The sequence below is a fragment of the Arachis hypogaea genome, chromosome 6 (assembly GCF_003086295.3).
Source record: "Arachis hypogaea cultivar Tifrunner chromosome 6, arahy.Tifrunner.gnm2.J5K5, whole genome shotgun sequence".
In the NCBI taxonomy this organism is placed as follows: Eukaryota; Viridiplantae; Streptophyta; class Magnoliopsida; order Fabales; family Fabaceae; genus Arachis; species Arachis hypogaea.
This window is the reverse complement of record NC_092041.1, coordinates 56,674,728-56,690,519: the sequence shown is the minus strand read 5'-3', so window position 1 is coordinate 56,690,519 and position 15,792 is coordinate 56,674,728.

Here is a 15,792-nt window from a genome sequence, read left to right as displayed (position 1 = left end):
ACAACTGATAGAGGATGACCAACCAATTACCCAAAATCCCTCTGAGGACAGTAAGAGCCTAGAGAGTAATGATTCTGGCGTTCAAACGCCAGAAAAGGGTAAGAAAGTGGCGTTAAACGCCCAATGGGTAGCCAATTCTAGCGTTCAAACGCCAGAAAAGGGTTGCAATCTGGTGTTAAACGCCCAAAAAGCACCCAATCCTGGCATTCAAATGCCACAAAGGGGTCAGACACTTGCAAGTGCTGATAACAACCCCCTTAAGCAGGCTTCTCCAACCACTTCTGTAGAAAATAAACCTGCAGCAACTAAGGTTGAAGAGTATAAAGCCAAGATGCCTTATCCTCAGAAACTCTGCCAAGCGGAACAAGACAAACAATTTGCCCGCTTTGCAGACTATCTCAAGACTCTTGAAATAAAGATTCCGTTTGCAGAGGCACTTGAGTAAATACCCTCTTATGCTAAGTTCATGAAAGAAATCTTAAGTCATAAGAAGGATTGGAGAGAAACTGAAAAAGTTTTTCTCACTGAAGAATGCAGTGCAGTCATTTTAAAGAGCTTACCAGAGAAGCTTAAAGATTCTGGAAGCTTTATGATACCATGCACATTAGAGGGTACTTGTACCAAGAAAGCTCTATGTGATCTTGGGGCAAGTATCAACCTAATACCTGCATCCACTATCAGAAAGCTTGGCTTAGCTGAAGAAGTCAAACCAACCCGAATATGCCTCCAACTTGCTGATGGCTCCATTAAATATCCATCAGGCGTAATTGAGGACATGATTGTCAAGGTTGGGTCATTTTCCTTTCTCACTGACTTTGTAGTACTGGAAATGGAGGAGCACAAGAGTGCAACTCTCATTCTAGGAAGACCTTTCCTAGCAACTGGACGAACCCTCATTGATGTCCAAAAAGGGGAATTAACCCTGAGAGTCAATGAGGATGAGTTTAAGTTGAATGTTGTCAAAGCTATGCAGCATCCAGACACCCCAAATGACTGTATGAGCGTTGATATTATAGACTCTCTAGTGGAAGAGATTAATATGACTGAGAGTCTCGAATCAGAGCTAGAGGAAATTTTTGAAGATGTTTAGCCTGACCTGGAGGAACCAGAGGAAATAAAAGAAATTCTGAAAATTCCTCAGAAAGAGGATAAGCCTCCTAAACCCGAGCTCAAGCCACTACCACCATCCTTGAAATATGCATTTCTGGGAGAAGGTGACACTTTTCCAGTGATCATAAGCTCTGCTTTAAATCCACAGGAAGAGGAAGCACTAATTCAAGTGCTAAGGACACACAAGACAGCTATTGGGTGGTCTATAAGTGATCTTAAGGGCATTAGCCCAGCAAGATGCATGCACAAGATCCTATTGGAGGATGATGCTAAGCTAGTGGTTCAACCACAGAGGCGGCTAAATTCAGCCATGAAGGAGGTGGTGCAGAAAGGTCACTAAGTTACTAGAGGCTAGGATTATTTATCCTATTTCTGATAGCCCCTGGGTGAGCCCTGTCCATGTTGTCCCCAAAAAGGGAGGCATGACAGTGGTTCATAATGAAAAGAATGAACTGGTTCCTACAAGAACAGTTACAGGGTGGCGTATGTGTATTGACTACAGAAGGCTCAATACAGCCACCAGAAAGGATCATTTTCCTTTACCATTCATAGACCAGATGCTAGAGAGACTAGCAGGTCATGAATACTACTGCTTTTTGGATGGCTATTCAAGTTATAACAAAATTGTAGTAGATCCTCAGGACCAAGAGAAGACAGCATTCACATGTCCTTCTGGAGTATTTGCCTACAGAAGGATGCCCTTTGGTCTGTGTAATGCACCTGCAACCTTTCAGAGGTGCATGCTCTCTATCTTCTCTGATATGGTAGAGAAGTTCCTGGAAGTCTTCATGGATGACTTCTCAGTATTTGGAGACTCATTCAGCTCCTGTCTTGATCATTTAGCACTTGTCCTGAAAAGGTGCCAAGAGACTAACCTGGTCTTAAACTGGGAAAAATGTCACTTTATGGTGACTGAAGGAATTGTCCTTGGGCACAAGATTTTGAACAAAGGAATAGAGGTGGATCAAGCTAAGGTGGAGGTAATTGAAAAATTACCACCACCTGCCAATGTTAAGGTAATCAGAAGCTTTCTGGGGCATGCAGGATTCTACAGAAGGTTTATAAAGGATTTTTCAAAAATTGCCAAACCTCTGAGTAATCTGCTAGCTGCTGACACGCCATTTATCTTTGATAAGGAGTGTCTACAGGCGTTTGAGACTCTGAAAGCTAAGCTGGTCACAGCACCAGTCATCTCTGCACCAGACTGGACATTACCATTCGAACTAATGTGTGATGCCAGTGACCATACCATAGGTGCAGTGTTGGGACAAAGACATAAAAAGCTTTTGCACGTCATTTATTATGCTAGCCTTGTTTTAAATGATGCACAGAAGAATTACACAACCACAGAAAAAGAGTTACTTGCAGTGGTTTATGCCATTGACAAGTTTAGATCCTATCTAGTAGGATCAAAAGTGATTGTGTACACTGACCATGCTGCTCTTAAATATCTACTCACAAAGCAGGATTCAAAACCCAGGCTCATAAGATGGGTGTTGCTTCTGCAAGAGTTTGATATAGAAATAAGAGACAGAAAAGGGACAGAGAATCAAGTAGCTGATCACCTGTCCCGGATAGAACCAGTAGCAGGAGCGCCCCACCCTCCTACTGAGATCTCTGAAACCTTTCCAGATGAGCAACTCTTCGCCATTCAGGAAGTACCATGGTTTGCAGACAGGAAAGAGAGGAAGCATGAAGAGCTTCTCTCAAAACAGAGTCAAACAAAGCCCCCATAGTCTAACTCTAAGTTTGGTGTTGGGAGGCCACAACCAAATTCTAAGTTTGGTGTTGAACCCCCACATTCAAACTCTAAGTTTGGTGTTGGGAGGTTCCAACATTGCTCTGAGTATCTGTGAGGCTCCATGAGAGCCCACTGTCAAGCTACTGACATTAAAGAAGCGCTTATTGGGAGGCAACCCAATGTTATATTTATCTATTTTCCTTTGTTATTTTATGTTTTCTGTAGGTTGATGATCGTGTGAAGTCACAAAGATAATTGAAAAAGAAAAAACAAAATGAAAAATAGAAAGAAAAACAGCACACCCTGGAGGAAAAACTTGTTGGCGTTTAAACGCCAGTAAGGGCAGCAAATGGGCGTTTAACGCCCAGTCTGGCACCATTCTGGGTGTTTAATGCCAGAAAGGGGCACCAGACTGGCGTTTAACGCCAGGAATGGGCAAGAAGCTGGCGTTAGACACCAGAAAGGGGCAGCAGCCCGGCGTTTAATGCCAGGATTGGTAGAAGGGGCATTTTTGCACGCCACTTGGTGCAGGGATGAGCTATCCTTGACACCTCAGGATCTATGGACCCCACAGGATCCCCACCAACCTCAGTTCACACTCTCTCTTCTTCACACCCTTCCATAACACTCTTCCCCAAAATAACCTCCACCAATCATCTCCATTAATCCTCCAAAACCATCATACAACCCACTTACACCCACCCACTCAAATTCAAACCATCACTCCTTCCTTTTCCCACATCGTAACCACCTAAAACTCCCCTTGGCCGAACCACTCCCACCTCTCCATCTCATCTATTTTCTTCTTCTTCTACTCCCTCTTCTCTTCTTTTGCTCGAGGACGAGCAAACCTTCTAAGTTTGGTGTGGTAAAAGCATTGCTTTTTATTTTTCCATAACCATGTATGGAAATTAAGGCCGGAGAAACCTCTAGGAAGAGGAAAGGGAAGGCAATTGCTTCCAACTCTGAGTCATGAGAGATGGAGAGATTCATCTCAAAAGCCCATCACTAAGAAAGAGGATGGAGCAAACAAAAGCAACCATTATCCTCCATGAAATCAGAGAGGAGCAACAAGGGTAAGGAAGAGACATTGAGGAGCTCAAGCACTCCATAGGATCTTCAAGAAGGAGAACTAGCCATCATCACTAAGGTGGACTCGTTCCTTAATTTCCTTGTTCTTATTATTCTGTTTTTCGATTTCTATGCTTGATGTTCTATCTATGTTTGTGTCTTCACTACATGATCATTAGTATCTTAGTGTCTATGCCTTAAAGCTATGAATGTCCTATGAATCCATCACCTTTCTTAAATAAAAAAATGTTTTTATTACAAAAGAACAAGAAGTACATGATTTCGAATTCATCCTTGAAACTAGTTTAATTATTTTGATGTGGTGACAATACTTTTTGTTTTCTGAATGAATGCTTGAACAGTGCATATGTCTTTTGAATTTGTTGTTTTAAGAATGTTAAAATTGTTGGCTCTTGAAAGAATGATGGAAAACGAGAAATGTTATTGAGGATCTGAAAAATCATCAAATTGATTCTTGAAGCAAGAAAAAGTAGTGAATACAAAAAAAAAAGAAAAAAAGAAAAAAAGAGAAAAAAAGCAAGCAAGCAAAAAAGCCAATAGCCTTTTAAACCAAAAGGCAAGGGTAAAATAAAAAGGATCCAAGGCTTTGAGCATCAGTGGATAGGAGGGCCCACAGGAATAAAATCCTGGCCTAAGCGGCTGAACCAAGCTGTCCCTAACCATGTGCTTGTGGCGTGAAGGTGTCAAGTGAAAACTTGAGACTGAGTGATTAAAGTCGTAATCCAAAGCAAAAAGAGTGTGCTTAAGAACCCTGGACAACTCTAATTGGGGACTCTAGCAAAGCTAAGTCACAATCTGAAAAGGTTCACCCAGTTATGTGTCTGTGGCATGTATGTATCCGTTGTTAATACTGGAAAACAGAGTGCTTTGGGACACGGCCAAGACTCATAAAGTAGCTGTGTTCAAGAATCAACATACTTAACTAGGAGAATCAATAACACTATCTGAATTCTGAGTTCCTATAGATGCTAATCATTCTGAACTTCAAAGGATAAAGTGAGATGCCAGAACTGTTCGGAGGCAAAAAGCTGCTAGTCCCGCTCATCTAATTGGAGCTAAGTTTCATTGATATTTTGGAGTCTATAGTATATTCTCTTCTTTTTATCCTATTTGATTTTCAGTTGCTTGGGGACAAGCAACAATTTAAGTTTGGTGTTGTGATGAGCGGATAATTTATACGCTTTTTGGCATTGTTTTTAGTATGCTTTTAGTATATTTTAGTTAGTTTTTATTATATTTTTATTAGTTTTTATTAAAAATTCACTTTTCTGGACTTTACTATGAGTTTGTGTGTTTTTCTGTGATTTCAGGTATTTTCTGGCTGAAATTGAGGGACCTGAGCAAAAAAATCTGATTCAGAGGCTGAAAAAGGACTGCAGATGCTGTTGGATTCTGACCTCCCTGCACTCGAAGTGGATTTTCTGGACCTACAGAAGCCCAATTGGCGCGCCCTCAATTGCGTTGGAAAGTAGACATCCTGGGCTTTCCAGCAATATATAATAATCCATACTTTGCCCAAGAATTGATGGCCCAAACTGGCGTTCCAAATCAGCTTCAGAATTCCCAGCGTTTAACGCCGGAACTGGCACAAAAGTTGGAGTTAAATGCCTAAACTGGCACAAAAGCTGGCGTTTAACTCCAGAAAAAGTCTCTACACATGAAAGCTTCAATGCTCAGAACAAGCACACACCAAGTGGACCCCGGAAGTGGATTTTTATGTCATTTACTCATTCTAGTAAACCCTAGGTCACTAGTTCACCATAAATAGGACTTTTTGCTATTGTATCTGTACCTCATGACACATTACACGTTTCTTATTGTATCCTCTACGGCATGAGTCTCTAAACCCCATGGTTGGGGGTGAGAAGCTCTGCTGTGTCTTGATGGATTAATGCAATTACTACTGTTTTTCATTCAATCACGCTTGCTTCTATTCTAAGATATCACTTGTTCCTCAACTTGATGAATGTGATGATCCATGACACTCATCATCATTCTCACCTATGAACGTGTGCCTCACAACTACCTCTGTTCTACTTTAGATTGAGTGAATATCTCTTGGATTCCTTAATCAGAATCTTCGTGGTATAAGCTAGAATTGATGGCGGCATTCAAGAGAATCCGGAAGGTCTAAACCTTGTCTGTGGTATTCTGAGTAGGATTCAAGGATTGAATGACTGTGACGAGCTTCAAACTCCTGAGGGCTGGGCGTTAGTGACAGACGTAAAAGAATCACTGGATTCTATTCCAACCTGATTGAGAACCGACAGATGATTAGCCGTGCTGTAACAGAGCGCGTTGAACATTTTCACTGAGAGGATGGGAGGTAGCCATTGACAACGGTGAAACCCTACATACAGCTTGCCATGGAAGGAGCCTTGCGTGCTTGAAGAAGAAGACAGTAGAAAAGCAGAGATTCAGAAGATAGAGCATCTCCAAAACCTCAACCTGTTTTCCATTACTGCAAAACAAGTATTTATTTCATGTTCTTTTACTTTTTACAATTAAATCTGAGAATTATTGATATCGGTTGGATGTATCCAACCTCTTTCCCCGGTGGAATACCAACTCCGCTTCCCAACTTTGGTAATTGGCATAGAATTCCCACACCATGGTTTCATTAACTTCAATTGGGTCTTGCTCAAGAAACTCCCAATGAAGTGAGGCAATCCACTCATAGATGACCGGTTTGTACTTGCTTGGAACCTTAAGCGTCCATTCCCAATGGATTGACCTTTTCTTAAACTTGTCATATTGGAACTCGGCTCTCTGGTTGACCAAGATATCTGGGTTATCACTCAGGCAATCCATGAAATATGGTCTGGATGCGCGGGTTGTAGGTTGCACAGCTGGTAAGGCGACCAGTTTCTTACCCTTCTTTCGCATCCTAAAAAAAATCAAAAGATTTCAAGGTCATAGGACAACAACAAATTAAGAATAATGAGGAAGTACTTAATAAAGTCAAGAAAACTAAATTCTTAATTGGAAGCTTGAAAATAGTGAGACTTACAAGCAAGGCGGTGTGTATTTTCCAATGGTGCGTGCAGTTGGAACACATACACCGGCCGCACACAACGGCAATCACACTCTCAAGGCAACTAAAAGTTCAAAGCTTCACAACTAAGTGCTCAAGTTGCAAATATAAAACATCGACAAGAAAGCAACTTCAAGCAAGCTGATGAGCGGATAATTTGTACGCTTTTTGGCATTGTTTTTAGTATGTTTTTAGTATGATCTAGTTAGTTTTTAGTATATTTTTATTAGTTTTTAGTTAAAATTCACTTTTTTGGACTTTACTATGAGTTTGTGTGTTTTTCTATGATTTCAGGTATTTTCTGGCTGAAATTGAGGGACCTGAGCAAAAATCTGATTCAGAGACTGAAAAGGACTGCAGATGCTGTTGGATTCTGACCTCCCTGCACTCGAAGTGGATTTTCTGGAGCTACAGAAGCCCAATTGGCGCGCTCTTAATGGCGTTGGAAAGTAGACATACTGGGCTTTCCAGCAATATATGATAGTCTATACTTTGCCCAAGATTTGATGGCCCAAACCGGCATTCAAAGTCACCCTCAGGAATCCCAGCGTTAAACGCCGGAACTGGCACCAAAATGGGAGTTAAACGCCCAAACTGGCATAAAAGCTGGTGTTTAACTCCAAGAAGAGTCTCTACACGAAAATGCTTCAATGCTCAGCCCAAGCACACACCAAGTGGGCCCGTAAGTGGATTTTTATGTCTTTTACTCATCTCTGTACACCCTAGGCTACTAGTTTTCTATAAGTAGGACCTTTTACTATTGTATTGAGATATCGGGGTAGCTATCTTCACTTTTTATGCTATCTTAGATCATTGGGAGGCTGGCCATTCGGCCATGCCTAGACCTTGTTCTTATGTATTTTCAACGATGGAGTTTCTACACACCATAGATTAAGGTGTGGAGCTCTGCTGTACCTCGAGTATTAATGCAATTACTATTGTTCTTCTATTCAATTCCGCTTGTTCTTGTTCTAAGATATCACTTGTTCTTCAACTTGATGAATGTGATGATCCGTGACACTCATCATCATTCTCACCTATGAACGTGTGACTGACAACCACTTCCGTTCTACCTTCGATTGGGTGAATATCTCTTGGATTCTTTAACCGGAATCTTCGTGGTATAGGCTAGAACTGATGGCAGCATTCAAGAGAATCCGGAAGGTCTAACCTTGTCTGTGGTATTCTGAGTAGGATTCAATGATTGAATGACTGTGACGTGCTTCAAACTCCTGAGGGCGGGGCGTTAGTGACAGACGCAAAAGAATCACTGGATTCTATTCCGGCCTGATCGAGAACGGACAGATGGATAGCCGTGCCGTGACAGGGTGCGTTGAACATTTCCACTGAGAGGATGGGAGGTAGCCACTGACAACGGTGAAACCCTTGTTTAAGCTTGCCATGGAAAGGAAGAAGAAGGATTGGATGAAGACAGTAGAAAACCAGAGAGACGGAAGGGAAGGCATCTTCATACGCTTATCTGAAATTCCCACCAATGAATTACATAAGTATCTCTATCTTTATCTTTATGTTTTATTCGCATATCACCATACCCATTTGAGTTTGCCTGACTAAGATTTACAAGGTGACCATAGCTTGCTTCATACCAACAATCTCTGTGGGATCGACCCTTACTCGCGTAAGGTTTATTACTTGGACGACCCAGTACACTTGCTGGTTAGTTGTGCGAAGTTGTAGTGATCATAATTTCGTGCACCACAAGCACCAAAAGGGAATTGTCAATTGCTCATCCTCAACAAGTGGTAATCACATATACAATGTTCTTAATTTGAAGCCAAAAAATGTTTGATCAAGACATCATCAAAAGTTGAACATTTGTAAAGTGGTTACTCAATTTAAATTTCAAGATGAACAATGAAGCTTAGATTCTATCAACAAAATGTATTTGCGACTAAATTCACCCATTAGCAAGGTACACAAATCTTTAAAAATATGGGTGGCTGAACTCAAAGTATATGAGCAAGGAAATGCATTGATAAAACAATTTGATCAACATCAAAATTCATAATTGAAGTTGCACAATTCATACAATATGCCTAACAAAAGATAAATTGAAAGCATATGATGGCCAAGTCATATGAATCAATCCAAATGTTCATTGAGGCATTTTATCGAACATGTGGTATGCAATGTGCAAGTTCATCACAATTAAGCTTAAATTTGATCATAACCAACCCAATAATCAAGCAACATCACTTTGCAATACAACGAAACAACAAAGAAAACAACGAATTTAATCTAAGCAATATAAAAGAAATGAAAACAATTACAAAAATATTAACATAAATAGAAAGGAAAAACAAGAACCTTAGGTATAAAGGTTGAAGAGAATAAGAACGAGGGAGGAATAATGGCACTTCTTATAGCCACTGCGAAATCACGGCATTTGGGTTTGCCGGAAAAAAGCACCGGAAGAGAGAACTCACCGGCGGTGAATAGAGAAAAGAGAATGAAAAGAAAGAAAGAAAGAAAAGAGAAGAGAAATAAGAGAGAGAGAGAGAGAGAGAGAGAGAGAGAGAGAGAGAGAGAGAGGTCGCCGGCGGTGGGCTGACAAAGGCGGTGGCCAGCGGCAGGGACCGGCAGAGCTGGGTAGAGAAGAAAGAGAGGGCAGCAATGAAGAAAAGAAGAAAATAGAAAGGTTGCCTCTCAACAGGATAGGCTTCCCTGTTAACGCCCAAAATGCAATGTGTGCAGACGCACAGGGGCCTGTGCAGATGCACAAAAAGCAAAACTTAGAAGGGTGCGAATGAACACAACGTGCGATTATGTTTTCATAGGTTTTAGTACAAAATTTATATTTTTAGATTCTACTTTAAGTTGTTGTATTTTATGGTGATTTCAGGTAATTTCTAGCTGAAATTGAAGGAGCTTTGGCAAAGTCTGATTTAGAGGCAAGGAATGCGTAGCAGATGCTATCAGAATCTGACCTCTGTGCACTTAAATGAACATTTTTGGAGCTACAGAGATCTAAATAATGCGTTCTTAATGGCGTTGAAAAGCTAACTTCCATAGATTTCCAGCAATATATATAGGACTATAATTTTGGTCGAAGGAGCCTGCCCATACTGGGTGTTGAACGCCAAGGAGCTACCCCCCAGGCTGGCTTTCAACGCCTCAAAAGAGACCCCAAGCTGGTGTTGAACGCCAATCACCCCCCTTTTGGACGTTCAACGCCAACCAAGACATAAGGCAGCACCGATCACCCCCTAATGGGCGTTTAACACCCATTCCTCAAAGTTGGACGCCAAGCTCTGCCCAAGCACTCAGCCTTAGTGGGCGCAAGGATGGATTTCACACCTCTAGTCTAGTCTGTCATACAATTTGTACTTCTTAGTCATTATATTAGTATTTAAAGGAAAGATCACCCATGTTTAGGATCTTCAGCCTCACTTTTACCTTTTTACGTTTTGCATTACTTTCTGTAAAAGCATGAGCAACTAAACCTCCTAAGTTAGGGTTAGGAGCTCTGTTGATTCCCATGGATTAATAATATTATTGTTCTATTTCAATACATGTTTGATTCCATTCTCTTGTGCATTTTCATTCTTCATATCATGAATTGAGGATGACCCATGACAATCATCCTTGTTCTACATGGGTTCCATGTGAGTCCTGCCCAGATAGCACTGAACCACAAGCTAGAGAATGCACTACGGATTCCAAGTGCGTGCCTAGGTGACTTTGGATATGTGACATATAATCCCGTTAACCATGGGTTATTGAGGTTTCTGTGGCATTAAGGCTAGAGTATGAGAAGCAGCGTTCCCTGATCCAGAAGATCCGACTTGTCTGTGGCATTTTGAGTAGGATCACGAAGGGGAGTGGATTGCTTAGGTCTTAACCTTCGACTATAGTGGGAAGCCATGAGTTAACTTGGTGAGGATTCTACATGAGTTGCTCGGATATGGTAGACTGATATGGTTTAGAAGAGACTAACTTGATGAGGATGCTACATGAGTTAGTCAATTATGGCTGCCATTGAATGAATCATTCGTTGTTGAAGTAAATAGTAAGAAAAGTTAATCCGGAAAGAATACGCATCTCCGAAGCCTTAACTAATTATCCATCATTGATTTTACACTAATCTGGTATTTGTTCGTTACTTTTCATTTATGCTTCTTATCAAACAACCATCTTTTCTAATTGCCTGACTAAGATTTGCAAGATAGCCATTGCTTGCTCAATCCGACAATCTCCGTGGGATTCGACCCTCACTCACCTGAGGTATTATTTGGACAACCCGTGCACTTGCCGGTTCAGTTGTGCGGAGTTCAATTTCGCACACCAAGTTTTTGGCGCCGTTGCTGGGGATTGTTCTGAGATTGACAAACTATCGGACTATCTTGGTGCTTAGATTAGGTACTTTTTAAGGTTTATTTGCTCTCTTGTTTGTGTCCTTTGTTTTCTTTCCAAAATCTTTTCAAAAACCTTTTCTTTCCTTTAGTAATCTTTTTCTTTGTTTGAGTCTTGCGTCAATTTTTAAGTTTAGTGTTCCTTTTTGTGTTCATCTTTTCTTTAAATTTTTGAATTTGTTCTTGAGTGTTCATCTTGGTATTCGAATTATTCTTGGTAATTTTTCTTGTTTGATCCTAAAAACATTAAGTTTGTCTCTTAGTTGTTTTTCTTTTTCCTTAAATCTCGAAAATAAAAAAATATTTTCTTTTATCTTGCTTTAATTTTTCAAAAATCTTGACTAACTTTTCCTATCTTGATTTAAAAATTTTAAGTTTGGTGTTTTCTTGTTAGTAAAATTTAAAATTTGAATTTCAAATCTTATCTTTTCAAATCTTATCTTTTCAAATCTTTTTCAAATCTCTATCTTATCTTTTTATCTTTCTTTAAATTTCAAAAATGCTATCTTATCTTATTTTAAATTCATATTTTAAAATTCAATTTCAAAATTTAAAATTTAAAATTCAATTTCAAAATTTAAAATTCAAAATTTAAATTTCAAAATCAAATCTTTTTCAAAAATCAAATTTCAAATCTTATCTTTGCAAATCTTTTTCAAATCTTTATCATATCTCCTTACTTTAAGTCATTCCTATCTTATCTTCTTTTTAAATTTAAAACTTTTAAATTTCAAATCTTTACTTTCTTTTAAATTTAAATTTCAAAATCAAATCTTTTATTTTCAATTCTTGTTTATTAGTTAGTTACTTATTTTACCTTATTCTCTTTCTATTTCCTTTCTCTTTCTTCTTTTTTGAAAACTTTCTACTTCTTTCTCTCTCTCTTTTTTCGAAAATTCTAACCTCTTTCTCTCTCTTCTACTTTCAAAAAAATCTTCTTCTTCTTTTTCTATTTATTTTTTTTCAAAAACTCCTTTAACCTAAAAGATATCTTTCTTTTCTTTTCTTCTCTTCTAACCCTCTCAAAGGACCTCTATACTATGACATAGAGAATCTTTTTCTTCCTTTTTTCTTGCATTCTTCCTTCTTGTTTATGAGCAAGAATAGAGATAAAGAACCTCTCTTTGATCCTGACCCTGAACCTGAGAGGACTCTGAGGAGGCGTTTACAACAAGCTAGAGCACAGCACTCTGGAGGAAACCTCACAGAGCTTTTCGAGCAAGAAGCTGAAAATACAAACATGGCAGCCAATTCTAATGGTGGAGGAGACACAAGGAAGGTCCTAGGTGACTTTACTGCACCCACTTCAGACTTCTATGGAAGAAGCATCTCTATACCTGCCATTGGTGTAAATAACTTTGAGCTAAAGCCTCAACTGGTCACTTTAGTTCAACAGAACTGCCAGTTTCATAGACTTCCACAAGAAGATCCCAATAGATTTATCTCTGATTTCTTGTAGATCTGTGATACTGTCAAGACTAATGGAGTGGATCCGGAGATTTACAAGCTTATGCTTTTTTCCTTTGCTGTAAGCAAGGTTCTGAAAACCGGTTTGGACCGGTCAGTCGAACCGGTTGAACCATGAACCGGACAGAAAAACGATTCGGTTAAATAACAAAATCGTAAAATTTAAAAATCGGAATTGAACCAGTGAACCGGCCAGTAACCGGTCGGTCGAACCAAACTGTGACCCGGCCGGTTTTTTGGCTGGGCAGCAAAACGTTGCCGTTTCAGCCTCTAGAGCCCTAACCTTTACCAGCCCCAGCCCTAACCCTTGTCCCCTACCTAAAACGCGCTCCTGCCTCTCTCACAATCAGCAAGTCCGAGCTCCTCCTCCTCCTCCTCCTCCGTCACTTCCGTCCAGCCACCTCCTACTACCGCCGCCGACGCAATTGCGAACTTGGAAGCCACCATCGCGCCGTCGCATCTTCCTTCCCCTCCATCGCAACTTCCTTCCCCTGCAGGTGGTTGCTCCCTCCATCGCCACAATGGTGGTTGCTCCCTCCATTCAGCTTTTCCCACCTTCCTTTGCCTCCATTCCCTTTTCTTATCGCTCTTCCTTTTCTTCCCGATGGCACCCTCCCTCTTCCGTTTCTCTTCTCCTTCCCATTCACTCATGCCTCCAATCTAGTAACTATCTAACTAACTACTCTCCAATTTTGTTCCACTTATTTATTTATTTATTTATTTAATATCATAATTTGATTGCATGATTGTACTCTGATATTATTTAATTGAAGCTAGAACTATGCTTTTGGATTGTTCAGATTTTTAATTTGATATGGGATTAAGTGAAATTTGTATTGATTTTTTGCCTTTATTCTATTTACTACTGCAGCTTCTGCAAATGGAGATATTGGGGTTGAATTACCTGGTGATCAGGCAAAGATTATATTCATGGGGACTGGAACTAGTGAAGGGATGCCTAGAGTTAGCTGCTTGAGTAATCCTCTGAAAAAATGTTTGGTACAATGAAGAAAAAAAAATCTTTGTGTAAAAAATAATTAAGATTTTGCTGCAATAGAAGTGAATGTTTAGGGTTTTGTTAAGATTTCTATATTTCATGATTGTTGTAGGTATGTTCAAACTTCAAAGACTACTGATGAGCTTGACCCCATCGTAGTTCTCAATTATTTCGTGACACCGGGCGTGGCTGAACCATCTACGATGGGGGGAGCGAATGCACAGGAAAGAAGCTTAGATAAGAGAATACGTTCTCTAGCTGGTCTACTGCAGCTGCAGCCATTCCATTCCTTCAGATGAGCTACGTAACTCATTAGCTCTTTAGCAACAGGAAAGGTAGAGCCTTACTGCATTCCCTCCTTCTCAGATATGTTACTTAAGATCTATAATAGTCTATACTAAAGGGATCTATCCAATACTAGAGCAATTAGAGGAGAAAGAAGAACTACCAGAGCAGGGACTGGCATAGACTAATGCCCACCGAACTCTCCTAATTCTCTCCTTCTTTCTCTCACTAGGACCGATATTCTCCAGATTATCCCTCCTATCCTCGTTCAGTCACCCGGGCTCCTCAAGAACTCAACATTCTTATATATACTAGAAAGTAAGTTTTTTGTCTATGTGTGATCTGCAATTATGTTAGATTAGGGATTAGGATGAGCTTTTTACTTATTTTATTTTGATGTTAGTCCAAGTATATGATTTCATGATGGTGTTACATTTATCCAATCACCAAAATTTAGAATATTTTTTAACATATAAAGACTTGCTGGAACACGTACTGGATTACAGTAAGCAGACAATAGATGATTTAGTTAAATTGTTTGGGATATTTTGATGCAGCAATGAATCATATTAAAACTTTAGACTTATGCAGGTAGTAATTAGAATAAGTGAGGTAACGGTTGAGAACTTAGGTTGGGAATAGAAGGTGCTCCCAATGGCCTTCCGGGATGTGTAATTACAACTTTAGGGTTTATATTAGACTATAATTATGTTTTAATGTGTTTATTGATATTTTATTTATTATTTTATTAAAAAACAGTTTTTTCGGTTCAACCACGGTCGAATCGGTTGAACATATAAACCAATGAACCAGTAGTTAGAACGGTTCGATGATCGGTTCGGTTTTCAGAACCTTGGCTGTAAGCGACAAAGCTAGGTTATGGCTAGATTCTCAGCCTAAGAAAAGCCTAGAATCTCGGGAAAAGGTGGTCAATGCATTCTTGACCATGTTCTTTCCACCTCAGAAGCTGAGCAAGCTTAGGGTGGTAGTACAGACCTTCAGGCAGAATGAGGGTGAATCCCTCTATGAGGCCTGAGAGAGCTACAAGCAATTAATCAGAAAGTGCCCCCTAACATGATTTCAGAGTGGACCATGTTAGATATCTTCTATGATGGTCTCTTTGAATTATCCAAGATGGCTTTAGACCACTCTGCTGGTGGATCACTTCACTTGAAGAAAATGCCTAAAGAGGCACAAGAACTCATTGACATGATTGCTAACAGCCAATTCATATACTCTTCTGAGAGGAGTCCTGTAAATAATAGGGTAGCTCAGAAGAGAGGAGTATTGGAGATTGATACTCTGAATGCCATGTTGTCTCAGAATAAGATCCTGACCAACAGGTCAACATGATCTTCCAACATCTGACAGGATCACAAGCTGCAGCTGACAGCACTCAAGAAGCCTCCTATGAAGGAGATGCATATGATCCAGATCAACCCATGATAGATGAGGTTAACTATTTGAAAAATCCCAACAATGAGACTTATAAAAATACCTACAACCCATCATGGAGGAATCATTCTAACTTTTTCTTGGAGGGATCAATAGAAGCCTCAGCAAGGCTTCAATAACAATCAAGGTGGAAGAACCAGAATAGGTTTAATAATAAACCATTCCCATCTTCTTAGCAACATATAGAGATTATTAGGCAGAGCCTCTTTGACTTAGCCACTATAGTCTCCAATCTCTC